Below are 9938 nucleotides of genomic sequence, written 5' to 3' on the forward strand. Positions count from 1 at the left end.
ATGAAACGAGCAAAGAGGCAACGGGAACAAAGTGGATCTTTATAGAGCCCCCGGTCTCGCTGTTACCTTTGAACCGAACCTATGGGAGGACTGGGATGAAAGATGGGGGGCGTGGATAGACACAGAGAGAGACACGCATGCAGGCGTCTCCCCCCCACCTAAAACACATGCACGTGCGCGACAGCTCAGTGCGATGATTGTGTCAGACTTGGGCTACCTATTGGCTGGTCGAGGGTGATGTTATGTAACCACTCCATCACAGCAAGGAAAGAGAGAAAGAGAGTGGCCCATGGGCTTGCAGAGTGCCACACCCCCTTTTTCAGGGGCGGTTTTGGATACTTTTTGAGTCCAGCACATGGCGACCACACCACGTGCTCTAAACTAGTTTTCCCATTTCTTTTCTTAATTTTTTGGGCATGATTAAATCTTTCAGTCAATTTTTGTGACATACGTGTCGTAAAACAAGCTCCTGTTTCATCAAAATCAGTTTCTTGGGAAGAAAACCAACAAAAGAAATTCAAAACAGAGCATGCCATTATGCCAAGTCTTTTGAATTCATGAAAATCATGATGCCAGTGAATACTTTTCATTGTGCATGTCTGGTAAGGAGAAAGAAAGCTTGTAAATGTGTTTACGCCCACCGCCCCCCTGCACCGCATCAGATGTGAGCACTCATTGTCTCTCGCTCTGTGGTTATAGCCGTACACATGCAGACTTACAGCAGAAGGAGGCATAAATGCCCCATTGTATCATTTATTGTTCTGCGTTAAAGAAACAAACTTCCATTGAATTATTTCTACACGTCACATTGAGGGAAAGGTGTGAGTCTAGTTTTCCATTTTTGAAAAGGAATTTGGTGTTTGGTACTGAGATGGTACAACCTGCCACTCAGTTTACTACTACAGAGTGTACGGAGTGCAGATGGGTTACAGGCATACAAGTTCTACATGTCAACAACATGTTCATATTGCACTGGTGATCTTTCCAGTAAAATCCCTGCAGCTCCAGAGAACCGCAGCAGAAAAAAAACATCTGTCTGTAGAAACTGAACAAATGCCATCTTGCAAGTATGACTTTTAAGAAAGCCTTTTCAGACAGAAGATCTAAAGTGATGTCAAACTACTTAAACTTAACTCTAGTTGCATTCACAAAGCTAGATTAAAAGAGCTCAAGAATGATTTGGATATATTTCTTAGTGGATATGACTTTTTTAATGCTCTTTTTAACATGATTGCTTGCATTCTAAAATGTCTTGTAGAAAATGTTACGGTGAAAATCCTCAGAATAAGAGGAGTGCATTGCTTTTGTTGTTTTCTTAGATGCAAGTCTTCTCATGTGACAAAACATAAGGCCAGGTGGTCATTACTGACGAGGGCAATTTCACACCTGATTCAAATTAGTTCCCTGAAAAGCCAACTTGTAGTGCAGGACTCAAACACAGCTTTACACCTTCACCAGCCTTAACTGTACTCACTGAGCCTGGTGCTGATGTTTCACAACCGCATGCTTCCAGAGGTAATCAAAGTGTTAAGTTTGCATGTTGATTAGATTTAAATGGATGCATTTAGGAAGTGTGACAAGGGGAAGACAGTGAAACGTCTTGCCAAGACAAGAATACACCAGAACATGGCAAATACACCTGAATAATTTGTGTTTCACTTTTCTGTAATCGCTTTCTTTTTTGCACTTTGCTCAGTTTTGCAGGCCATGCTCTAAAGCTGCACTAAAACCATTTAACTTAAAATAAATACGATAAATAGGCAAAATAGAATCAGGAGGAACTACTTTCTTCCGAGTTAACAATCATTTATTTAACAAGATTTATAGAAGGATGTCAAATGTGCAGATTAAGCCCCATCGAGGCATTTTCATGTCTTCAAAAAGGGTGATGAGGCCTACTGCAGGATAGCATAACCTCCTCAGCTGGAGGTGGTGGTGGATAAGTAAGGATGCAGGATGTGATGATGGGTGGACATCTTGAAGGGCCAAACCCGGACACTGATGGGATGTTTCGGAGGAGAGTCACAATGATGCACGCTGAAATGGCAAACTGAAAGAGCAGAGAGGAGAACAGATTAAACTCAAGATCAAGTGACGAGAAAAGCAGAAGGAGACGGACAAGGTGATGGACAAATACAGAGTGATCTGAATGATGAATAATTCAAGGAAAGTCTCTCAGCTTGAACTTCCGCTGAGCTTCATGTCAAGCGCTGGGAGTGTAAAGAAGTATTTGTCTGTTTTAGCCACCTGACAAAAACCTTGGGAGATCAGTACGTTTATCAAGATTTGTCCTCTTTAGACCATGAAAGTTGATTATTTGCATTATATATATTTACCTTTTTCCCCAACAATCTGTATCACAATTCATACCTTGCACTGAGCTCCGGTTTAGCTCAGTTGGAAGAGGCAGGCGCCCATGTTCAGAGGTTACAGTCTGTGTGGTTGTGGGGTCAATTCCTGGTCTCTAAAGTATTTGGTGCCTCAAAATAGGAAGAGAAACATGCCTTAAATGTGGAAATTGTATGTTGTGGATAATATTTTGTATTAAATGTAAACACTGTATCCCCCCCCCCCCATGTCCCCAATAGTTCTGTTCATTATTTCCGCTTTGTTGTGATTTTTTTAGCTGATTTCTAACATCCTGTATATTTTCGTTGGAGTTTTTTAAATACATTAAGAGCACATATTTGTATACACATTTATCCACCACAGCTGATGGACCTGTAAGAGTGATTTAAGCTTTATTTGTACACAAAGGCGTTATCGGTGTCAAAGTTGAGGAGGCTTCAGTTACACGCTGACCGGTCAGACTGTCTCACTGTAGCTTACAGTCAGTCAGAGTGTAAATGTCTCTGTCTGCTGATTTACGGTTCGAATTCTGCAGTCATCTGCAGGTTTTTCACAACACGTGTCACTACATACTTGCTTAACTGCTGAAGGGACTTAATTCCATTCAAGAAGGACTGCCTCAGGCACAACCGCTGAAAAACTTTCTATGAACATTCAGTGATTAGTGGTGGTGAAAAACAAATCTTGTCAGACTCAATTAGAATTAACAATGGCCTGGCTGTTGATTTGATTTGATTGGATTAGAGTAGATCACATCAAACTTGAATCACATGCAGAGTAATGCAGTATTGCAGCTTACCAAACATGAAAAATTAAGTGAAGTTCAAAGAAATATGAAGAGAAAGACAGTATGTGGGAGTTATGAAAATGCCAAAATGCAAAGAACAAACAGTTTGAACATGTACAGTAGTTACAGTTAGAAAAACAGGCAGACATGACTTCCACCATCGATTGTCATGCAACCATACGACTGAGTAGATCAACCTCCTGCAGAACAATGACAACAAGTTGAATTAATCAGAAAGGATCAGTTCCTGAGGACTCACACTGTTTTGGGGCCTCTTCTGAAACACTGAAGCTTTTCAGAAACAACCTTTGAAGAAAGGCGCCCTCATCAAACCAGTTTCCCCCCCTCTGGTTATCATCAGTGGACACAGAACATAAAGTGTATGAGAGAAGTATTAACATACCTGTTACGTAATTGTTTTGCATTGTATGCAGTTTCAATCTCCACCGCCCAACCCCACCCGTCCCTATGGCTCACCAGTGTGGAATTTCTATGATGGCTATCATCCGTCTGATTTAATTGATTGGGTCAATGCAGAGGCAGTTGGATACTTCATGAGTTGGCTTAATAAGATGGAGTAAGTTATTTGTCACATTAATGTTTATGTGGATTAGGATCTCTTCTTTACGGGACATTTACAATAAATATAGCTTCAGCTAGTCCGTAAAAATAAACCAGTGTTGTTGTGTAAATTTGCACAAAAACTGGTTCTTTGTTGCAATACTACATCCATAGCACACACAACCTAAACGTGTGTTCTGTCATTAGGGGTGGGTCGGTAAACCATTACCTGAGAGAAAGAGTCCAGCTCAAGGTAAAGGATTAACAAAAAGACCACTCCCAAAATTTGTTTGACTTGTGTTTATTTATTTTACAACTTCTTTTTTTTTAAATCAAAACTTTTTTTTATACAAAACTTAAAAAATGTCATGAATATTTCAAAATTTAAAATATAGACAAACTTTACAAATACCAGACCCTGGTGTTGTTGTGTGTGGCTACTTTTCTAAGGTTGAACTTCAAGACTTTTGTTTGTCACTCAATCAATCTTTGCATGTGTGTTTGTGTGTCACAGAGGAATTTTCTCTGCTGCAGAGCGGTGTCAGTTCAGCAGGTTTGTCAGGTCATACAGCTGAAGGGTCAAAGCTGGTGTGAGCAGCCTTTGGAGAAAAAAGTGAGAGAAAGCTTGTTTTTTTTTAACTTCTTCCCTTTTCTTTAAGCTACTCTTGAGAGACACTCCCTCAAAACACATAAACGTGCACAAGTCTAAGAGACACTACTGTCATCGCAGATCACACCCAATAACCTTTCTCTGTCATCCTTGTGTTACAATCACGAGAGAAATGTCTGACTAGCCTTGCAGAAGACTTAAGTGCAATGAGTGCAGGAGCATGAATGTGCAGGCAGGGAGGTCCCCCAGTGTTTCTTTTCATGAAATCATAAATCAACTGACAGTCATGTTTCTACCCAGCTCAGAAGACATGACACAAGACAGGAGATGTAGTTTGTTGCAAAGATGTCGTTGTCAGTTCATCAGTGTGTTGCCTTTGGGTGAGTGAAAATGTGTAAAAAGTGTTGTTAAGTGTGGACACAACCTACAGCTTGAGACACCCAAACAAATCAATGTTGTCGTATGGAGAGCAGCACAGAGGCTGTGAGAGAGGGTACTTAAACAGTCAGGGCTTACAAGCACCTGGGGGGCTGGCACGCCTACCAGGTGGCCTTAGAAAATGTACTTTTTTTTTTTCTTTGTGACTTTTTTAATGTAACAAGACGAAACAAATACAATCGTACGTGAAATCAAATAAAATAAAATTGATAATGTGAAAAATAAAATGAATAAATTAATAGAAAACACGTGAAGAAAATTTTATTTGAAAAATGATTTTAAAAGACAATATAAACAAAGAGAAGTAATAAAATAAATAGAAATACATATACATACAAACACACATATGCACACACAGACATACACACATAAATAATGTAAAGAGAAAGCAGAGAAAAAAATAAAAACATGAAAAGACCATACAAAGCTGCCAATTACATTGTGTACTCTGGAGTGCTATGTGTCAAGTCTGCATATATAAAGAAATACTCCACTTCCATCACAGATCAGCCTCATCCAAGAAGGCAAGGAATGGCCTCCAGATAGCTGAGAATGTCTTCACAGCGTTAGATTGCAGGAACCTGAGTCTCTCCATTTGTATGACTCACGTCATGTTAAGAAACTGTACTTTTAACAACATATTTTTTCAAGTGGTTAATTTGAGGTTGGTGTAATAAGACGATGGTGTAAACCCCAGATGTACTGGTGCACCTTAAAAAGAGAGGAAACGCACACACGGTTTGCAGCGACTTTAAAATGCAAAGCCTCAACTCATCTCTTGCAAACAGCATTTGTGGAAAGTCTGGTTCTGTAGAATGCTTGAAACACAGAAGTACCCTGCAGCTCAACACATGATGGAGAGAGGTGTTTGGTTTGGTTGGTGTAAGCTGTTGCTGAACGTGCTCTGTTCACTTGTTAGTATGAAAAATGCACACGGACACGAATCATGAACACAGTTAACACAACAGCTGATGGAGTGTTTCTCACTGACAACAGAGGATTTTAATAAAAAAGCAGAAAAAGTTCTGTTAGTATCCAGGCAGAATCACACTCAGGCCTCTGGTGGTTGTTTGAAATAGATGCATTGTTTACCTGTGCTGAACTGGGTTATCACACATACACATACGCACACACACAACAATAGCACACAACGAACACACACTGGAATGTTGATCGTCAACAAACACCCCTCCCCAGGTCAGCCCCGTAGTAACCACCCCGGTCCCAACAGTGAACACACACACTGACGCACACCCAGAGAAAGAAATGTCAACAGTGACCAACATAGGTTTTGAGTTCAGAGTTGCTGTCCTTGGGGGCAAATACTGGCTCATTATATTAACTGTACCTCAGTTTTAACATTTTGAACTACTGACTGAGCTATACTTAGAAAGCAGATCAGAGTTTATCTTTAATACACTTTTGGAAAAAGAGTTCTCTGTGGTCCGGACTGGTCTAGCTGGCCATTTTCCTGTTGTTTTCTTTTCTAATATTGTGGTCCTTTCTTGGTAAACTCTATGTTTGTTTGTTTTTCTTTACAGATGCTATTTCGGATAAGACCGGAGAGGACTGCATTCTGTCTTAAAGCAGCACTGCAGGGCTATGTCAATAAGGAAGCCAGCCAGTGCGGAAACGTCTCAAAACAGGAGTAGAAGACGAAGAGCTTTTAACTTGCAGGCAGGAAAAATTACGGCTGACTCCTCCCTTCTTGAAACACTCTCCTGCAGCACGATGCTTCAACTCATCAAGACCATGCAAACACTTTGAGTCACTGAAGGATGTTTGGTATACATTTTGCACATTTAACCCCTCAAAGTTTAAAGATTGCTTTGCCATGCTCTTACAATGCGGACTGAGAGTATCGTGCACAAAAGTACAGATGCTAACTCCTGGAAAGCTTACTTTGCAATAAACCGGTTTCCAATGAAACATGATATCGACCAACCTCTGACCTCTGACTTCTCTCCCTCTTGAGCAAACAACCCCCCCCCCCATCTCTTCCTTTGACCTTTGACACAACTGAATTCCACATGCAGCAGCCCATCCCCAAGAAAGTTTTCACATACATGCTGTATCTGAAAGGTTCCACTCTTTTTGTTTTTACACAAGAAAAAAATGTCATAATGGATTTGGTGTCAACTTGATTTTCACCATAATGCACAAGCATGTTCCTGTTTTAAATTAAGAGTACAGATTTATTTTAAAAACGTCCTCTGACATTCTTAACAAGTTGAATCATTATGCAGGAGGGTTTTGAATTCAAGATTAAGTAATTTCAAACAACATTTTGGACAGTGAATGAAGGCAGGTAAAGGACAGGTTTTACAGCTTTGCCTGAATCAGGTTTGTTTTTTCAGAGCTGTTGCTGTGAGGGAAGTAGGGTCTACCCTAAAGTTGAGTCAAACTGCAGTCAAGTGACCACTTGAGGCCGGCTCCAAAAGCGAGTCCATCCCCATGAGGCTCATATCAAAACACTCTACTTTACATGCAAATGGCTTTAAAAATGCACAGCCTTGTACACAAAAACTGAGTGCTTTTTAGATTATTAGTAACAGTACAGAGGAGGACATTTAATACTAATCAGCTGTTGGAAATGTGAAAAGAATTTAAGTTGTAAGCACAGTAAGGGCACGACCTTTGAGTGACAGGTGTGAGCTTCTTTGACACCTCATCCAACAAAGCCATATGCTTTACCTTTCAGCTGTGTTTTTGGGTGTTGGGGACTTAGGCAGCTGTCTGACAATTAATACAGCTCCTTCTAACCAAGTGAGCTGTATGTTTGAAAAAAAACAACCCTAGTCCTCCACCAAAATGATATGATCTTATGGTATTTACTGAGTCATTGGCCAGGATGCTTTCACCACAGGCTCAGGCAACAGCTTCTGCAACTTTGTTTGTCAACCCCTAGCTATCCCCTCCATTCTACCCTCTGGTCCTAATATGGTCACTTCTGACTCTAGGAACCCATCAAGATGCTGATGCTTCAAAACAGCGGTTACAAAACAGCGACTGACTGTACGGGGGAGTCAGTGACCAGATACTGAAGTTCCCATGAAACCAAAATAGATTATTTTTTCTACCACATGTTGCTGATTCACCATCCTTCCATCATCAGTGCCCCTTTTGTCACCGGTCTATCACAAGGGACATATGGACAAACAACAAGGCACAGTCACAATCACACCTGTGGGTCTTTGGACTGTAAGAGGAAGACAGAGTACCTGATGAGAACCAACAGATGCATGTGGACAACATACCAGCTCCACACAGAAAGGCTCAAAAACCAAGAACCTTCTTTTTATGAGGCAACAGCGCAACAACATCTACACCTTTCAGCTTGTTAGGCTAATTGGTGACTCAAAAAGGCTCTTAGACATGAGTGTATGCGTCAATGGTTGTTATTCTCTTCATGTCAGCCCTGTGGGAGACTGACGACCTGTCCAGAGTGTATCCTGCCTCTCACCTAATGACAACTGGGATTGGCTCCAGCCCTCTTCCCCAGTTTCAATAGGTTTAGACAATAGCTGTGTCCCAATTTTGAGGACCGATTGCATCACAGCAGCATGTTAAGTGTGGATGGCTCCTTCAAAAGTGGCCAACAAATACATCTTACATTTCCAGGGCCACAAAAGGGCGCATTCAATGCAGCCTTCATGGTCTAACATATCCCAAGATTCAATGCACAATCCAATCAAAATGATGGATGTAAACAGTGCAAAAATACATGTAACTTATTGGTTTCATGTCAGCTGAATAGACAAAATGAGCTTTCTTTGAAACTTTGAAGTAGTAGAACATTTACAACAGTTTTTCTTATTGCTAGAATATATTTCTCAAAATTCAAACAAACAAATCCAAAATTGCACTTTCAATTCACCAAACGTCAAACCCCCCCACTTGAAACAATTAACTCTTACAATTCACACACACACACACACACACGCACGCACGCACGCACGCACGCACGCACGCACGCACGCACACACACACACACACACACACACACACACACACACACAAACAATCAAACAAACAGTACTGTATAACAAGTTAAAAGTATCAAATCAGTGGTTGCAGTTTTGAGTGTCCTTTAGCAGACTTTTCAGTTTGGTTTTGAAGCTGCTGAGAGATTCACTGTTCTTAATGTCCTCTGGTAAGGTGTTCCACTGAGTTGTGGCTTTCACAGAAAAAGCTGACTGCCCAAAGGCAGCACGGCGAAAGGGCACATTGCAATTTCTGAACGAAGAGATTCTTGTTGATTTAACGGAGTCCACTGAGCGAAAGTTGATAAACTGACGCAGCAGAGGCGGGGCCAAGCCATTTAAAATCTTATACACAAGACACAAATTTGAATACAATTTAAATTTCTCAAAGCTCAAAAGATGATGTTTCTCCAGTATCCTACAGTGGTGGTATTGCATTGTTTTTTTGTCCAGTATTTTTAAGGTTTGTTTATACAGAGAGTGAAGTGGTTTAATGACCGTCTCCCCAGCCTGAACCCAGCATGTGATACAATATGACATGTGGGAAAGGATCATACATACATAATGAATATTTTTGTATTCATAATGTATTCTACAGTACAATTTCCAATCAATACAATGCAAAAGGGATGACAGGGTACAGAACACACAGACAAGGATGAAGGGGAACATATACTCCTCCTCCTCCTCCTCCTCCTCCTCAGCCTCATCCTCCCCCTCCTCCTCCTCCTCCTCCTCCGCCTCAGGAGCAGCAGCCTCAGAGTGTTTTCAACCAGGCAATTGTGTGCTAATTGGGTTCAGCCTTTGATGAGTTACAATGGTGATTGCTTGTGCTTTCTGAATGAACACAAGGTGCAGACAATGATAATTAAGGGGATCTGTGTGCACACACTTTTGCACTAAAAGTGGAACTCATTAGAGTGGTGTGTGTGTGTGTGTGTGTGTGTGTGTGTGTGTGTGTGTGTGTGTGTGTGTGTGTGTGTGTGTGTGTAGGTGTGTGTGTGTGTGTGTGTGTGTGTGTGTGTGTGTGTGTGTGTGTGTGTGTGTGTGTGTGTGTGTAAACATGTCAATAGGGTTTACAGTGTTGGGAAATGTGTCTTTTGGGAGACATCTTTATGCAATAGGACATTTCATTTAAAGGTCTGGTAGTCGTGTGTAAGAAATTGAGATAAACTGTAATGTTATTATTGTTCCTAGTTCAGGTTTAGCT

At 40.9% G+C, this 9938-nt stretch overlaps 1 long non-coding RNA gene across 1 annotated transcript; it reads left to right on the forward strand.

The window, feature by feature from the left end:
- The first annotated feature begins 99 nt into the window (after positions 1 to 99).
- LOC117818321 lies at positions 100 to 6689 on the forward strand. The gene is made up of 2 exons (XR_004632340.1): positions 100 to 1515; positions 6287 to 6689. It is a non-coding gene; the product is annotated as an uncharacterized LOC117818321 (long non-coding RNA).
- The last annotated feature ends 3249 nt before the right edge of the window (positions 6690 to 9938 follow it).

This window comes from Notolabrus celidotus, chromosome 9 (genome assembly GCF_009762535.1).
Source record: "Notolabrus celidotus isolate fNotCel1 chromosome 9, fNotCel1.pri, whole genome shotgun sequence".
NCBI classification, from domain to species: Eukaryota; Metazoa; Chordata; class Actinopteri; order Labriformes; family Labridae; genus Notolabrus; species Notolabrus celidotus.